The sequence below is a fragment of the Scyliorhinus canicula genome, chromosome 11 (genome assembly GCF_902713615.1).
Source record: "Scyliorhinus canicula chromosome 11, sScyCan1.1, whole genome shotgun sequence".
NCBI lineage: Eukaryota > Metazoa > Chordata > Chondrichthyes > Carcharhiniformes > Scyliorhinidae > Scyliorhinus > Scyliorhinus canicula.
Genome location: NC_052156.1, coordinates 70,517,792 through 70,532,914, shown reverse-complemented (window position 1 = coordinate 70,532,914; position 15,123 = coordinate 70,517,792). Strand labels below are relative to the sequence as shown.

The 15,123-nt window shown below is 48.1% G+C and overlaps 1 long non-coding RNA gene across 1 annotated transcript in view; it reads left to right on the top strand.

Annotated features, from left to right (window-relative positions):
* Nucleotides 1-15,123, top strand: part of LOC119973126 — an 82,523-nt gene that overhangs the window by 51,466 nt on the left and 15,934 nt on the right. The window contains exon 2 of the long non-coding RNA XR_005462242.1: nt 4,785-4,864. This is a non-coding gene — a long non-coding RNA (uncharacterized LOC119973126). The remainder of the gene's footprint in view (nt 1-4,784; nt 4,865-15,123) is intronic.

Below are 15,123 nucleotides of genomic sequence, written 5' to 3'. Positions count from 1 at the left end.
CTCTGATTTGCGCAATTTCTCTGCTGGCTGCCTGCTTTCTCAGCTGGTGTGCCAACAGGCGGCTGGCTTTGTCTCCGTGTTCGTACAGGGCCCCGCGTGCCTGGCGGAGTTGGTGTACTGCTTTCCTGGTGGAGAGCAGGTCAAAGTTCCTTTGTAATTATTTTCTCTCCGCCAGGAGCTCTACGGTCGGGGCCTCGGAGTATTTACGGTCTACCTCCAGTATGGAGTCGACCAGCTTCTGCCTAGCCACCCTTTCCTCCCTATCTCTTTGTGCTTTGTAGGCAATGATTTCCCCTCTTAGTACGGCCTTAAGCGCTTCCCAGAATGTGGAGGATGAGACCTCCCCGTTTTGGTTGTTCTCCGTGTATTCCGCTATGGCCCGCGCTATCCTTTCGCTGAAGGCCTTGTCAGCTAGTAAGGCACCGTCCAACCTCCATGTGGGGCGCTGGGCCCTTCCCGTCTCCAGCCGCACGTCCATGTAGTGTGGGACGTGGTCTGATATCACAATTGCGGAGTATTCCACCTTGTCTATCCCTGGAAGCACCGTTTTCCCCACCACAAAGAAGTCAATTCTGGTGTACACGTTGTGTACTGGGGAGAAGAAAGAGAATTCTTTCTCCCCCGGGTGGGCGAATCTCCAGGGGTCCACTGCTCCCATCTGCTCCATATAGTGACTGAGTTCCCTTGCCATGTTTGAGGTTTTCCCCGTTCTGGGGTTTGATCTGTCCATCTTTGGATCCTGTACACAGTTGAAGTCCCCCCCCATGATTAGTCGGTGCATCGCTATGTCCGGGATTTCTGCCATGGTCTTTTGGATGAAGCTCGTGTCGTCCCAGTTGGGCGCGTACACGTTGACTAGAACTACCGGCGCCCCATCCAGGGCCCCGCTGACCATGACATACCGCCCCCCTGGGTCTGTAACCGTCTTTGTCGCCCTAAACATTGTCCTCTTGCCAATCAGGATCGCCACCCCCCTGGCCCTTGTCCCATAACAGGAATGATAGGTTTGTCCCACCCAGCCCTTTCTTACCCGCAGTTGGTCCTGCTCCCTCAGGTGCGTCTCTTGGAGGAAGACTATGTCGGCCCTCATGTTTCTGAGGCGGGTAAGGACTCTAGATCTCTTCACTGGGCCGTTAAATCCCCTTACGTTCCAGGTGACTATCCTGGTGGGGGGCTTCTGCCCCCTCGCTCCTGTGGGATTAACCATATTTGTCTGGTGGACGCGCCCCTGCCCTCTGGGGTTTCCCTTTGTTAGGGGGCCGTCCAGGATGGCCACTATCACTGCTCTCCCCATGCGGTCGGGTCTCTGCGCTCCGGGGTTCCCCCTTGTCCCGGGGGCCATGGCCTTCCACTGTGTGTCCGCCACGCGGGTAGTCCCCTGCACTCCGGGGGGGCCTCTTCGCTCACAGACCGTACTGGGTGGGTGCTTGCAGCGGTTCCCTGTTTCGGGCCCTTGGTTGTGGCACTTTGTGGCCCTGTTCCTTTTCTGGCCTCTTTTGTCCCTTTGTCCCTGCATTTCCCCTCCCTGGTCTCTCGCACCCCGAGTGCCCCCCCCCCCCCCCGCTCTCTCCCTTTTCCCCCCTCCCCTATATACCCCTCCTTTGCCCCTCTATCCCCTATTCCTGTCCCGTCTGCTCTCCCGTCTTTGATGGGTGATCCCCCCCCTCCCCTGCCTGGCGCCTTCCCCCCTGTTGGGGGTGCGCCGCGGCCCTGCTTCGTTGCGTGCCCCCGTCGCTAGCTTTCCTGCTAGCGCAGTGGCTCCCCTCTCGGAGGTTGCTGTCTCGCTTCTCCTCTCCCTTCTCCAATACTCCCGTTCCCTCGTGCTGGGGCCTGGCCTCCCACCTGGAGCGGTCCCTTGGGCAGTGGGTTGTTTTTTGTTCTGGGTGTTCCTGCTGGGGGGGAGGGGGCTGGCTTTGCCTCGCCCCTCCCCACCCCCCCGTCGGCATGTCGTTTCTCCTTGCCATGGGCCCCTCGTCCCTACCTCCCATGGCGTTTTTCCAGCCCGTGCTCCTCGACGAACCTATTCGCCTCAGCAGGGGCTGTAAAGAAATATTCCTTGTTTTGGTATGTGACCCAGAGTTTTGCTGGGTACAGCATACCAAAACGCACTTTGCTTTTGTAGAGAGCTGCTTTCGCTCTGTTGAACTCAGCCCGTCTCTTAGTTATGTCCGATCCTCGTAGACTCGGATGGCGTGCCCGTTCCATTTGCAGGCTCTATTTTCCTTGGCCCAGCGCAGGATTGTCTCGCTATCCCGGTACCGGTGCAGTTTGGCTATGACTGCTCTCGGTTGTTCCCCTGCCTTGGGCTTCGGGCGCAGTGACCGATGAGCTCTGTCCATTTCCGGTGGGGTGGGAAAAGTGTCCCCCCCCCACTAAGGAGCCCAGCATCGCAGCCACGAATGTTGTGGGGTTTCTGCCCTCGATCCCCTCTGGCAGGCCCATTATCCTAACATTTTGCCTTCGCGAGCTGTTCTCCTGGTCGTCTACCCTGCCCTTCAGGCTCCCCTGTGTTGCACCCAGTCTCGCCACTTCCCTCTCCAGGGCCGTGACCCGGTCGCTCATGTCGGTCGCTGCTTTCTCCAGCTCTTTAATGGTTGCCTCATGGGCTTCCAGATTCTCCCCTTGGGCATCCACTTTCTCCTCCAATTTGGTCAGAGCCTGCTGCACCCCTGATATGGCCCTGGCCACTGCTGCCTGTGCTGCGGCCACTGCGTCTGCTTTTAACTCTGCCTTGATTGCCTGCAGCTGCTCCTTCACCATCTCGGCAAAGGCTGCCTTCCAATTCACGCCCCCCTCTAACCCCAGGGGAGAGGGTACCTGTCTGTCCAGCTCTTTTTGATGCGGCGATACATCCTTCCCGCCGCTTCGTGTGCTAATTCGTTCGCCCGAGCTGGCTTGCCCTTTGCCCCGTCTACTTCTGGTGCCCCCTTTCTCTTGGCTCCCTTCTGGCATTTTTTTCTCCCCCTTCCCTTTCATCTTTTCTTCTCCCCTTGGGTTTCTTTTCCCCCCTTTTCCGCACCCTATTTTTATTTTATTTATTATTATTATTTTTTTTTTAAATTTATTTTCCCCCCCCTTCTTTCCTTTACCCCTTTATTTTATTTATTTATTTCTTAATTATTTTCTCTCCTCCTCCCCGCTTTTATGCAACTCCTCTCCGATGGGCTTACTTTTGCTGGAAGCGAGTGTAAAAAGAGAGAAAATAGTATATACTCCCCCCTTTCTCTTTACCAGTTTTCTTTTGGGTTTTTTTTAAAACAGAAATATAAGTCTTTTTTTTGTTTTCTCTCCCCCTTCCTTTCTCCTCACTCACCCAGGAGAGAGAGAGAGAGAGAGGCTTTTGCCCAGTCCCTTTGTTCTTGCCACGTGGTGGTCGCTGCCGTTTGGGGGGGGGGGGGGGGGTCCCCGCTGCCGGTTGGGGGGGGGGGTGTCCCCGCTGCCGCACTTTGCACCCCGCGACCTGGTCGCTGCCTCCGGCTTGGCCCCCCCTTCGGTCCCGCACCGCTCCTGGCCTGCGTTGGGGGGGGGGGGGAGGGCCTGCCGCTGCCGCACCGCTACTGGCCTGCGTTGGGGGGGGAGAGGGGGGGGAGGGAGGGCCTGCCGCTGCCGCTCCTGGCCTGCGTTGGGGGGGGGGGGGGAGGGAGGGCCTGCCGCTGCCGCACCGCTCCTGGCCTGCGTTGGGGGGGGGGGGGGGTTGAACCGCTTCCGTCATGATGTAATGTTAGAGTGCCTTTAAGAATTGGATGTTTAAGAAATGTACCTTTAAGAAATGAAGCTGATCATATTACTGAAGTGATGTCACGGGGTGAGCTGAGCTCACTTCTGCTTTTTAGGAGTTTTAGTTTCAGTTTGAAGAAAGCTTGGGTGTGACTGTGAGCTGCATTGCTGGTGATCTCTGCCATGAAGGACTATCTCTTAATCCTTTGGTGAAATCAGAATTGTAAAAACGTCTCAGTATGGAATATAAATCTAATGTGCTTCTGTTTGAAGGATTTGTTAAGTCTTTTGGATGTGTAAAGGAACAGTTTGCAGGATTGGGTAGTGTTGTAATATTTTTGGGGTTTTCTTTGAAGTAAGGGGTGTTAAGAGATCCAATATTTATTTAAAATGTTAATTTGAGTTCATAGAATAAACATTGTTTTGTTTTAAAAACCACGTGCCCATAATTGTAATACTACACCCGGGGAACAAGCCGTGTGCTTCAAAAGCAACAACCCATTAAAGGTGGGGGTTGGTTGAACTTCATGATACCTTTTGGGGTTCTGAAAACACCTCTCCCATAACAATAGAGTCCCGGAGACATATCATTCATATTTTGCTTGATGATCGATGCAAGAGGACGATGATATGTTTCCACAGTAAAGGTAGATAAACTGTACATATAGTTGTGGAACCTATCCACTCCAGTGAGGTGACCTGGACAATCTTTTACGATTTGCGCATAGCGCTGTTTGATCGGGATCATTGGTCTTCATGCATAGACTAATGGTTGCCATTGCCTGTCCGATGTTTTCTGAAGTAGCAGAGCTCCTATGCCATCCTTGCTAGCATCTGTGGATATCTTTGTTTCACTCTTCGAATTAAAGAATGACAGAACTGGTGCTGTGGTGAGTGCTGTCTTTAAGTCAGACCGCTCCTTTTTCATGTTCTTCAGTGCATGTGAAAACAACTTCTTTTCATATTAGCTGTCTCAGAGCCATTGTACGTGATCATAGATTTGGAATGAACTTTCCCAGCAAGTTTACCATGCCTAGAAGTCTAAGAACCGCTTTTTTTGTCTTTAGGAGAAGACATCTTGTTGATGGCTCCAACCTTCTCAGTGTCTGGCTGCACAACTTGAGCTGAAATCTGGTCACCTAAAAACGTGAGTTTGCAGATACCAAATTGACATTTGGCTCGATTGAGTTTTAAACCCAACTTCTCCACTCGTTCGTGATATGAAGAAGTCTTGCATTGCGTTGAGTCGCTGATCGTATAATGATATTGTAAACATACACTGTGACAGCTTCAATATCTATTATCATTTGTTCCATCGCTCGATGAAATATTTCTGAGGCTAATATAATGCTGAAAGGCATTCTATTAAAACAGTACCTTCCATTTGGAGTGTTGAAAGTACATAATTTTCTGCTTGTTTCATCTAGTTCCAGTTGCCAAAACCCTCTAGAGGCATCTGGTTTTGTAAAAACTCTGACATGTGCCAGTTCACTTGTAATCTCTTCACTTTTGGGAATTGGGTAATGTTCCCTCTTCATATGTTGGTTGAGATCTTTCAGATCTATGCAGATTCTGAGATCGCCATTTGGTTTTTTGACGTATAAGATTGAACTAACCCAGTCAGTGGGCTCTATCATTTTTGTGATGATCCCCAGCTGCTTCATGCGGTTAAGTTCCAGTTTCAGGTGTTCCTTCAAGGGAGCTAGTTTCCTCCTTGGTGGATGAATAACTGGCTTGGCAATCTCCCTCAGCTGTATTTCGTTTTTGAATGGTAACGTACCCATTCCATGAAACACATGTAGAAACTTGTCAATTATGGCATCAATTTGGTCTTTTGCATTGGCTGAGATTTTGTCTGAGCTGTGAATTCGCTTTACCAGCTGCAGGAGCTTGCCTGCCTGTGCACCTAATAAAGACGAATGTTCAGGTCCTACTATCTCAAACTTTAAAGGCATGTTCATGTCTTTGACCTGAACCATGAGATAACATATTCCCATCACGGGCAGTACGGTAGCACAAGTGGATAGCACTGTGGCTTCACAGCGCCAGGATCCCAAGTTCGATTCCCTGCTGGGTCACTGTCTGTGCGGAGTCTACATGTTCTCCCCGTGTCTGCGTGGGTTTCCTCCGGGTACTCCGGTTTCCTCCCACAGTCCAAAGACGTGCAGGTTAGGTGGATTGGCCATGATAAATTGCCCTTAGTGACCAAAAAGGTTGGTCGGGGTATTGGGTTATTGGGTTACGGGTATAGGGTGGAAGTGAGGGCTTAAGTGGGTCGGTGCAGATTTGATGGGCCGAATGGCCTCCTTCTGCACTCTGTTCTATGTATCTATGTAATCTTCCGCTTCTAATATCATAGTAATGACATTTCCACTGTAGGCTCTTAACTGACAATTATTGTCATCAATTTGAGGTTGTGTTTTCAATTTGGCTAAGTCCAACTGATTTATCAAATTAGCCCGTGCCCTGGTATCGTGTGTTACATCACATGAGAGATGGTTGGCCAAAAGGTATGTTTAACTTGAATATTGGTTCTTTTAATCTTTAGTGGAATTGTCCACTCATCTTGATTGTGAACAATTGAAATTGGATTTAAATTATCCGTTTCGGAAGTTGCCTGTGGAAGTTTTATTTTTTCAACTATGCCGACAAAGAAAGTGTCATGTTCATCTTGGACAGTGTCGGGTTTACTCGCTTTATTTTCAGATTTGTTTAAATTTATTTCTTGTACAACTCTGACTTTAGTAACTGTACTCATCTTATATTGATGCAATGTAGTTCCTATTCGACACTGTGAGTCAATATTATTGAGTCTATGACACTTCGCACTAGTTTTACGGAAGGCTGGGCACTTTTTTACTTGGTGGACGTGGCCACAATGTTTGCACGTCACGACACTCGTGATGTAATGCGCAAAATGGCCGCTGACTGGCGCGCGCTGTTTTTTCAAGTGCGCCACAGCATTAATGGCATCAGCCACGTTGTTCGTGTTCGTGCCCCTTTCACGGACCAACATCTGAGAATATTGATTTTTCGCAGGTTCGCTTGCAAGTCACATACTAATAGTATCTTCTAATGTTAGTTTCGATTGTCTGAGCAATCTTTCATGCAATTTGTCATTTTTTACACCAAATACAATCTGATCACACAGAAGGGAGTCTAAAAATATTGAAAAATTACAGGTCTGCGCTTTGAGGCTGAGATCTGTAATAAAACAGTTAAGTGTTTCACCTGTTTTCTGGACTCTTTTCCGGAATATATATCATTCAAAAATTTCATTTATATGAAGCTTTCAATGCCTGTCGAGCATGTCGATAACTTGGTTTTTTTTTTCTCAACCTCATTCCCAAAATGGAATGAGTTGAATATTTCTAAAGCCTGCGGTCCAGCCATTATTAGGAACAGCACTCTTTTTTGCAGATCACTGGCCGCTTAGAGGTCTAAGGCTGAGATATATAATTCAAACTGTTGTTTGTAATTTTTACAATTAATGTCAACTTTTCCCGATGTCTGGAATTGTTTTTGAGTCTGCAAATCCTCCATGAAGCTTTGACTGCGCAGTTGTTTTTAGACGCCTTGGCTTCCACAAGGCTGTTGCGATCGAAGCCTGGTTGAGATTTTTTTCTTCTTTCTTCACAAGTTTTTTTCTTTTCTCACTAAACCTTTCTGTACAACCTTAGGAATGACTAGGAATGTAAATTAACAAAGCTGATTTATTAAAAATACTTTAAACTAGATTCAAACGTATTCCTAAGTACAAAGGTTGCTAAAATAAACTATGCTATAACTGGGGGCAGCATGGTAGCACAGTGGCTAGCACTGTGGCTTCACAGCAGCAGGGTCCCAGGTTCCATTCCCCTCTGGGTCACTGTCTGTGCAGAGTCTGCATGTTCTCCTCGTGTCTGCACGGGTTTCCTCCGGGTACTCCGGTTTCCTCCCACAGTCCAAAGATGTGCTTGTTAGGTGGATTAGCTATGCTAAATTGCCCTTAGTGTCCAGAAAGTTTAGGAGGGGTTATTGGATTATGGGGATAGGGTGGTAGTGAGGGCTTAAGTGGGTTGGTACAGATTCAATGGGCCAAATGACCTCCTTTTGCACTGTATGTTCTATGTTCTAACTACAGAACTCTCAAATACACAACTATCTCTCACACCTAAACACATTGTCCCGGAATCAAGGGTCATCAGGTGATAGAAATGTGACTGCTCTTGGTCACTATCTGGTGTTGAGATGTATGCACCTGAAATTGTTAACCCTTTATCTCCAATACAATATCCATATTATTGCATCACTACTGTTCCCTCTCACTCCCCATCTCAGTGATATTCCCTCTCTCCATCTTTACCTCTCTCTCACTGATGTTCCCTTTCTCTCTCTCTCTCTCTCCACCTCACTGATGTTCCCTCTTTCTCACTGATGTTCCCTGTTAATGTTCTCGATGGTGCTCTCCCCACTCTCTGATGTTACCCTCTCTCTCCACATCTCAGTATCATTGTCAATATCACACTCTCTCGCACTGATGTTCCCTTTCTCTCGCTCTCTCACTGATGTTTCCACAGTCTCAATGATGTTCCCCCTCTTTCTCATGAGTGTTCCCTCTCTATCCCCATCCCAGTGAACTCTCTCTCACTGATGTTCCCTGACACTCTCAGTAATGTTCTATGGGCGCGATTCTCCCAAAACGGGAGAAATCGTAAAGCTGGCGTAAAACCCGGGCGGGTTTTACGGCAGCGCGCCCCTTCCCGACTGGGGACCGATTCTGGTCCCCGGTCGGGGCTAGCAGCCCGACGCCGTAGGCTCCGGCAAGACGGGGCTTAACGAAAATCGTTAAGCCCGCTTGCTGGAGTTAGCGCCGGCTGACGCGTCATATGACGTCAGCCGCGCATGCGCAGTTTGGAAGACTCCAACCCGCGCATGCGCGGGTGACGTCATCGCGTTTTTGCGCGAAACCCGCGCATGCGCGGGCCGGGTTGCCCCTCAGCCGCCCCGCGAATGGATACTGCGGGGCGGCGGAAGGACAAGTAGTGTGCGGGCATCGGGCCCGCTGCCCGCGATCGGTGCCCACCGATCGCGGGCCCACGGCACCCTTGGCACGGCCGTGGTACGGCCGTGCCAATCGGTGCCATGGTTATTAATAGCGAGTTAGTCACGCCGTTTTTACGAACGGCAAGACCAGGTGTGTTTGCCGTTCGTAAAAATGGCGGAAAGGGCTGGGACTTCGGCCCATCTAACAGCTGAGAATCGCTGCCGGCCGTAAAAAAACGGCGGCAGCGATTCGGGTCGGGACTTCGGCGGGGGGGTGGGAGAATAGCGGGAGGGCGGCAAAAATGTCGGGAAGGCCCTCCCGCTATTCTCCCACCCGTCGTGGGGGGCGGAGAATTTCGCCCTATATTTCTCTCGATGAGGCTCCCTCTTGCGCTCTCTCACTGATGTCCCCCTCCTTCTCTATCACTAATGCTCTCTCCCTCTCAGATCCAACCCCCTCTCTCACTGACTTTCCCTCACTCACACTGATTTTTCCTCTCTCTCACTAATATTCTCTCTGTCTCTCACTGAGGTTCCCACTCTCTGATCTTCCTCCTCTCGCTCTCTCTCGCTGATGCTCCTTTCCTCTCACTCTCTGGCTGATGGTCCTACCCTATCTCTCTCTTTCACTGATGCTCCCCTTCTCTCACTCGCTGATGTCCAGTCTCTTCACTCAAATACTGATCTCCCTCTTATTGATGTGTTCTCTCTCTCTCTCTCTTTCTCTCATTGATGTACTCTCACTCTCACTGATGTTTGCTCCCTCTTTCTCTCACTGATGTTCTCTCCCTCTCTCTTGTTATGGGCCAGGGTTTTAAAACTCCAAAGTGTATTATGAATTTCACCTGACTTATAACTTTTTGTTGAATTTGGCTAGGAAGAGCACAAGAGCCTTCGCTTGAGGTGTGATTCAACAGTCTTCCTAGACACTTTAATCAAAATAAGCTTTATTCTAAGAATTTAGTTAACATTTATATATAACCAAACAGCAAGAATTTATATCAATTACAAACATAAAGACACCCTACAGCTACAGTAATCGATGTATAACATTTAATGAGTTCCCCCTTAACTGTTCCAATTCAAAAACAAAATCCCATAAACCAAAACGCCTTTTTAAGGGCGTGACCCAGCATTCAGCACTTGACTCAGACTGGCTTTCCCTGAGATTCTGACCCCGTCTCACCAGCAGGTTTAAACCCTTCTGGAAAGCAAACTGTATCTTTTAAGTTACCAAAACAGCAGGTAGCAATAATCAATGGTTTGTTTTTACTGGAACAGATATTTAAAATGAAAATAGAAAGACAGGAACAACCATTTCTTTCTCCCTGAGTCCACAACAGTTAAATCTGAAAGTCAAAGCAAAAACGGCTCATGTAGCCACAGCACAGCTCCAACCACTCAATGACGTCACTGAAGCCATGTGATAAGGCAACATCCTTTCTTAAAGGAACAGTAATAGATTATCATAGAATTTACAGTGCAGAAGGAGGCCATTCGGCCCATCGGGTCTGCACCAGCTCTTGAAAAGAGCACCCTACTCAAGCCCACATCTCCACTCTATCCCCATAACCCAGCAACCCCACCCAACATTAAGGGCAATTTTGGACACTACGGGCAAGTTATCATGGCCAATCCACCTAACCTGCACATCTTTGGACTGTGGGAAGAAACCGGAGCACCCGGAGGAAACCCACGCACACACGGGGAGGATGTGCAGACTCCGCACAGATAGTGACCCAAGCCGGGAATCGAACCTGGGACCCTGGAGCTGTGAAGCAATTGTGCTATCCACAATGCTACCGTGCTGCCCAGTCATATGATACCTCCCCCAAGAAAAGAAAAGAAACCATCAACTTCAAAGATGGTTTCATTTTTCACCTTTTCACTTGCCCATTCCTAAAATCTGGCAGTAAACACACATACATTTTGAAACATCAAAACAGGCAAACATTTATAATAATAGAGTCCATTTCTGGATCTTTGTTTTCCACCATCGAACCTGCTTCTCTTCATCACATTTGTGACATAGCATCGGCTATCACGTTTTCTCCTCCTGCCACATGTAGAAGTTTTAAATTAAATGGCTGTGATAATAAACTCCATCAAAATAGTCTGGCATTTTTATTCTTGAATTTCTCCAAAAACGTCAATGGATTATGATCAGTAGATATAATTGTTTCAGACGAATTGTCGTCAACATAAATGTTAAAATGTTGCGAAGCCAGCACCAAGCTCAAAGTCTCCTTTTCAATTGTTAAATATTTCCTCTGGTGATCATTTGATTTTTTGGAAAAATATCCAATAGGCTGCTCTATTTCTTCGTCATCTTCTTGCAAGAGCTCAGCACCTACACCCACATCACTCGCATCGATAACCACCTTGAATAGTTTTGTATTATTTGGGATGGCTAACACAGGCGCAGTGGTTAACACAGCCTTCAGGCCATCAAATACCTGTTGGCACTCCTCTGTCCACCGAAATTTGCTATGCTTCATCAGCAAGTCCGCCAGTGGAGCAACCACGCTGCTAAGATTCGGCACAAATTTACGGTAAAAATCACTCATGCCAAGAAATGTCATTATTTCCCATTGTGTCGAGGGTATTGGAAACTCCCCAATAGCTTTTGTTTTCACATCCCATGGGACTATTTGTCCATGTCCAATTGTATGGCCAAGGAACGGGACTTCGGCTTTTCCAAACTCACGTTTGGCTAGGTTTACCACCAAACCCGCCTCCTGTAGTTGATCGAATACCTCCATCAAATGTTTCAAATGATCTTTCCATATCTGACTAAAAAGCACCAGATCGTCGATGTATACCGCACAATTGGGTAATCCTGAAACAACTTTGTTAGCTAACCATTGAACTGTGGCTGGGGTATTTTTCATGCCAAATGGCATAACTTTGAATTGGTATATACCATTTGGAGTCACAAAAGCTGAAATCTCCTTCACCCTTTCGGATAAAAGTTCCTGCCAGTAACTTTTAAGTAAATCCAGTTTGGAGATAAATGCTGATCGTCCCACCTTCTCAATGCAGTCCTCCAACCGTTGAATACGATGAGAGTCTGTTCTTGTAACTGCATTAATCTTTCTGATAGTCCACACACAATTGTTGGGTAAAATCCGGTTTCGGTAACATCCCTATGGGTGAGCTCCATTGGCAGCAACCCACTTCAATTATGCCACTTTAAAGCATACTTTCAATTTCTTTTTGAACCTGTGCCAATTTTAGAATGGAAGTGTGGTACCCAACCTTCTATTCCTAAGTAACTCTGGCGATCTACCATGTGACAATGGTGACACTCTGTACCTCAACAGTCAGAGATATGGATCAGATCGGCTGTCCATTGCTTTCTTCAACAATTGCTCAACAATATGTACACCTTTTTCGGCTTTTCCATTGGCTTGAGAATACAACGTACTCGACGTGACGCGATTGAAAATCATACGTGACTGCGAAGTGTTGCCACTCTTTACAGCTAAAACAAGGACTGTTGCTACTCACAACGACTTGAGGAATTCCGTGACTAGCAAAAGTTGACTTGCTGTGCAGTATTACACTGCTTGCCATTATGCTTGACAGTGGAGCCATTTCAGGATAGTTTGATAAATAGTCTATGTTGATTAAATAATCTTTCCCTTGTAGGTGAAAGAGATCAATAGCTACTTTCTGCTATGGTGCCATTCATTGGTAACTCAGATATTTGCATAGGCTCTTATTTGCTTGCAACAATATGTCTGGCATATGTCACAACAACTGACCATCCTGTCAATATTCTGGTTTATACCTGGCCAGGAAACAGAGTCACGATCTCCCCGTTTACACTTCTCAATCCCAAGATGTCCTTCGTGTATCCTTTCTTTTAAGTATATCCTTGCGAAGAGATTGAGGTGTAACTGAAGTGTTCAAACCATGTACCACTCCATTAATGATACTGAGTTCAGATCTTATATTATAGAACTCCATACTTGACCTCTGGTTTCCAATTGTCACCTCGAGTTGCAGAAGAACTGCTCCCAGAACATCTTTTGACACGTCTGTTGACACTTTAATCTGCTCAGATTGGTCAAAAAATGTGAGAACTAGCGCGTTGGCTAGTGAAGTCTGGAGCTTCTTCTACTCTTGCCCATGTTGCTCAGTCTAAGTGAAATCATTGCCTTGTGCAGGAGATCACGTGGATGTGTTGTTTTTGCTGACAGGTTTGGATTGCATTCCTTATAAATTTCTTTTTCTAAAATCTTTCTATTGGTACTTTCAAGAATTATAAGCAATTATGTACATTGCTGGTCGTATTTATTCACTGTACAATACAGAAAGGTTTGACTTTTCCTTCCCTTGAATTTCCTTATATACAGTCTGCCGCCATCTGGCTCGGTGTGCGATCCTTTCCGGCCCCCCCCCCACTAGCGTTGTCTCTTTTGTGCCTCCCCAGCCCTTCCTCCTCTTCCCCCCGTTCCTCCGCCCTCTTTTTTGCACATTCCTATGGTGTCCCCTTGTCTTTCTTTTCTCTTTCCTCTCTTTTTTCTTTCTATCATTCCAGTTTTCCAGTCTATTCATTGTTGCTGGCCTCTAACAGGTTCTGGAACAGGCCGACAAACAGCCCCCGACCCCTGAATGGCATATTTAATCTTCTCCAGGTGGAGAAATTCCAAAAGGTCAGCAAACCAGTCTGCAGCTGTGGGTGGTGCTGCTGATCGCCAGCCGAGCAGGATTCTTTGGCGTGCAATTAGGGAAGTGAAAGCTCGGGCGTTGGTCCTCTTCTCCATGTACAGTTCTAGCTGCTCTGATACCCCGAGATTGCCATATTTTGGCATGGCTTCACCCTCACCCCCACAACCATGGACATTGCCACCAAAACCCAGCAAGTTTGGGACAAGCCCAGAACATGTGGGTGTGGTTGGGTGGGCCCCTCTGTCACCATTCACATTTGTCCTCCATCTCCGGGAAGAACCTGCTGATTCGGGTTCTGGTCAGGTGCGCTCTGTGCACCACTTTGAGCTGCATGAGGTTGAGCCTTGCACAGGAGGAGGTGGAATTCCCCTGATTAGTTCTTCGCTCCAGAGTCCCCACCCCATTTCTGTCCCCAGTTCATCCTCCCATTTCCGTCTAGTCTCGTCCAGTGGTGTTCTGGCTCTGTCCAGTTGCTTTCCATATATTCTCCCACAGAGTCCCCCTTCTTTCCTGTCTGTATTTATCAGGTTCTCTAATAGTGTTGTCTCCGGGGTCCTGGTGTATCCTCCTGTCCCTTTGCGGAGGATGTGCTTTATTTGCAAGAGTCTCATTTCCTGTCCTGTCAGCAGTTCCCATTTCTCCGTCAATTCGTTCAGTGTCGCTATTCTGTGCCTTATGCAAAAGTCCTTGACTGTCAGCACGCCCTGTCCTGTCTCAATTTCTTAATGGTGGTGTCTAGCATGGCTGGGGGAATCTGTGATTGCTGCAGATGGGGGCTATGGGGGACATTCTCGTCAGCCCAAAGTGCTGTCTTAATTGGGCACACGTTTTCAGTATAGCCGCTACCACTGAGCTTGATGTATATTTTGCCGAGGGGGATGGGAATGCTGCTGTAGCCAAAGCCCGAGGGTCTTGCCCTTGCAGGAGGCCTCGTCCATCTGCACCCACTCTGAGTTGGGTTTGTGTACCCACTCTCTCACTCTTTCTGCCGTTGCTGCCCAGTGGTAGTATTGCAGGTTTAGTAATGCCTGGCCACCTTTGATTTTCTTCCTTTGCAGTCTTAGTTTGGTATCCACTGATTCTTAGCCCCCACACACAAACGGCATGATAAAAAAGGAATTGACCGCCATAAAGGAAGCGATAAAAATGGATGAAGGCCTTGGTGATTAAGATCAGTATGGATCTAAACAGTAGGAGGAACATCGACAGCACGTTCATTTTGATCATCTGCACTCTCCCCGCTTTTGTAGGTCGTTTTTAATTTCCTCCACCAGGCTGGTCAGGTTCCACTTGTGGATCTGTGTCTAGACTCTGGATCTTTTCACCGGGCCATTAAGTCCCCTTAGGTTCCAGGTTACTATCCTGGTGGGGGTGTTTCTGACCTCCAGGCCCTGTGGGATCAACCATATTTACCGGTGGACGCGCCCATGCACTCCGGGGTTTCCCTTTGTTCGGGAGCTGTCCAAAATGGCCACAGTTACTGCTCTCACCATGAGGTCAGGCCCCTGCGCTCCGGGGTATCCCTTTGTCCAGGGGGAACCCAACATGGCCGCGAATTATGTGTACACCAAGTGGGTGCGCCCCTGCACTCCGGAGTCTCCCTTTGCCCAGGGGCCATCCAAAGTGGCTGCTTGCGGTGCCATCTTGGTTCCTTGCCCTGTTCACTGCCCGCCAAGGCCCGTGTCTGTCTCGCTGCCAAGCCTT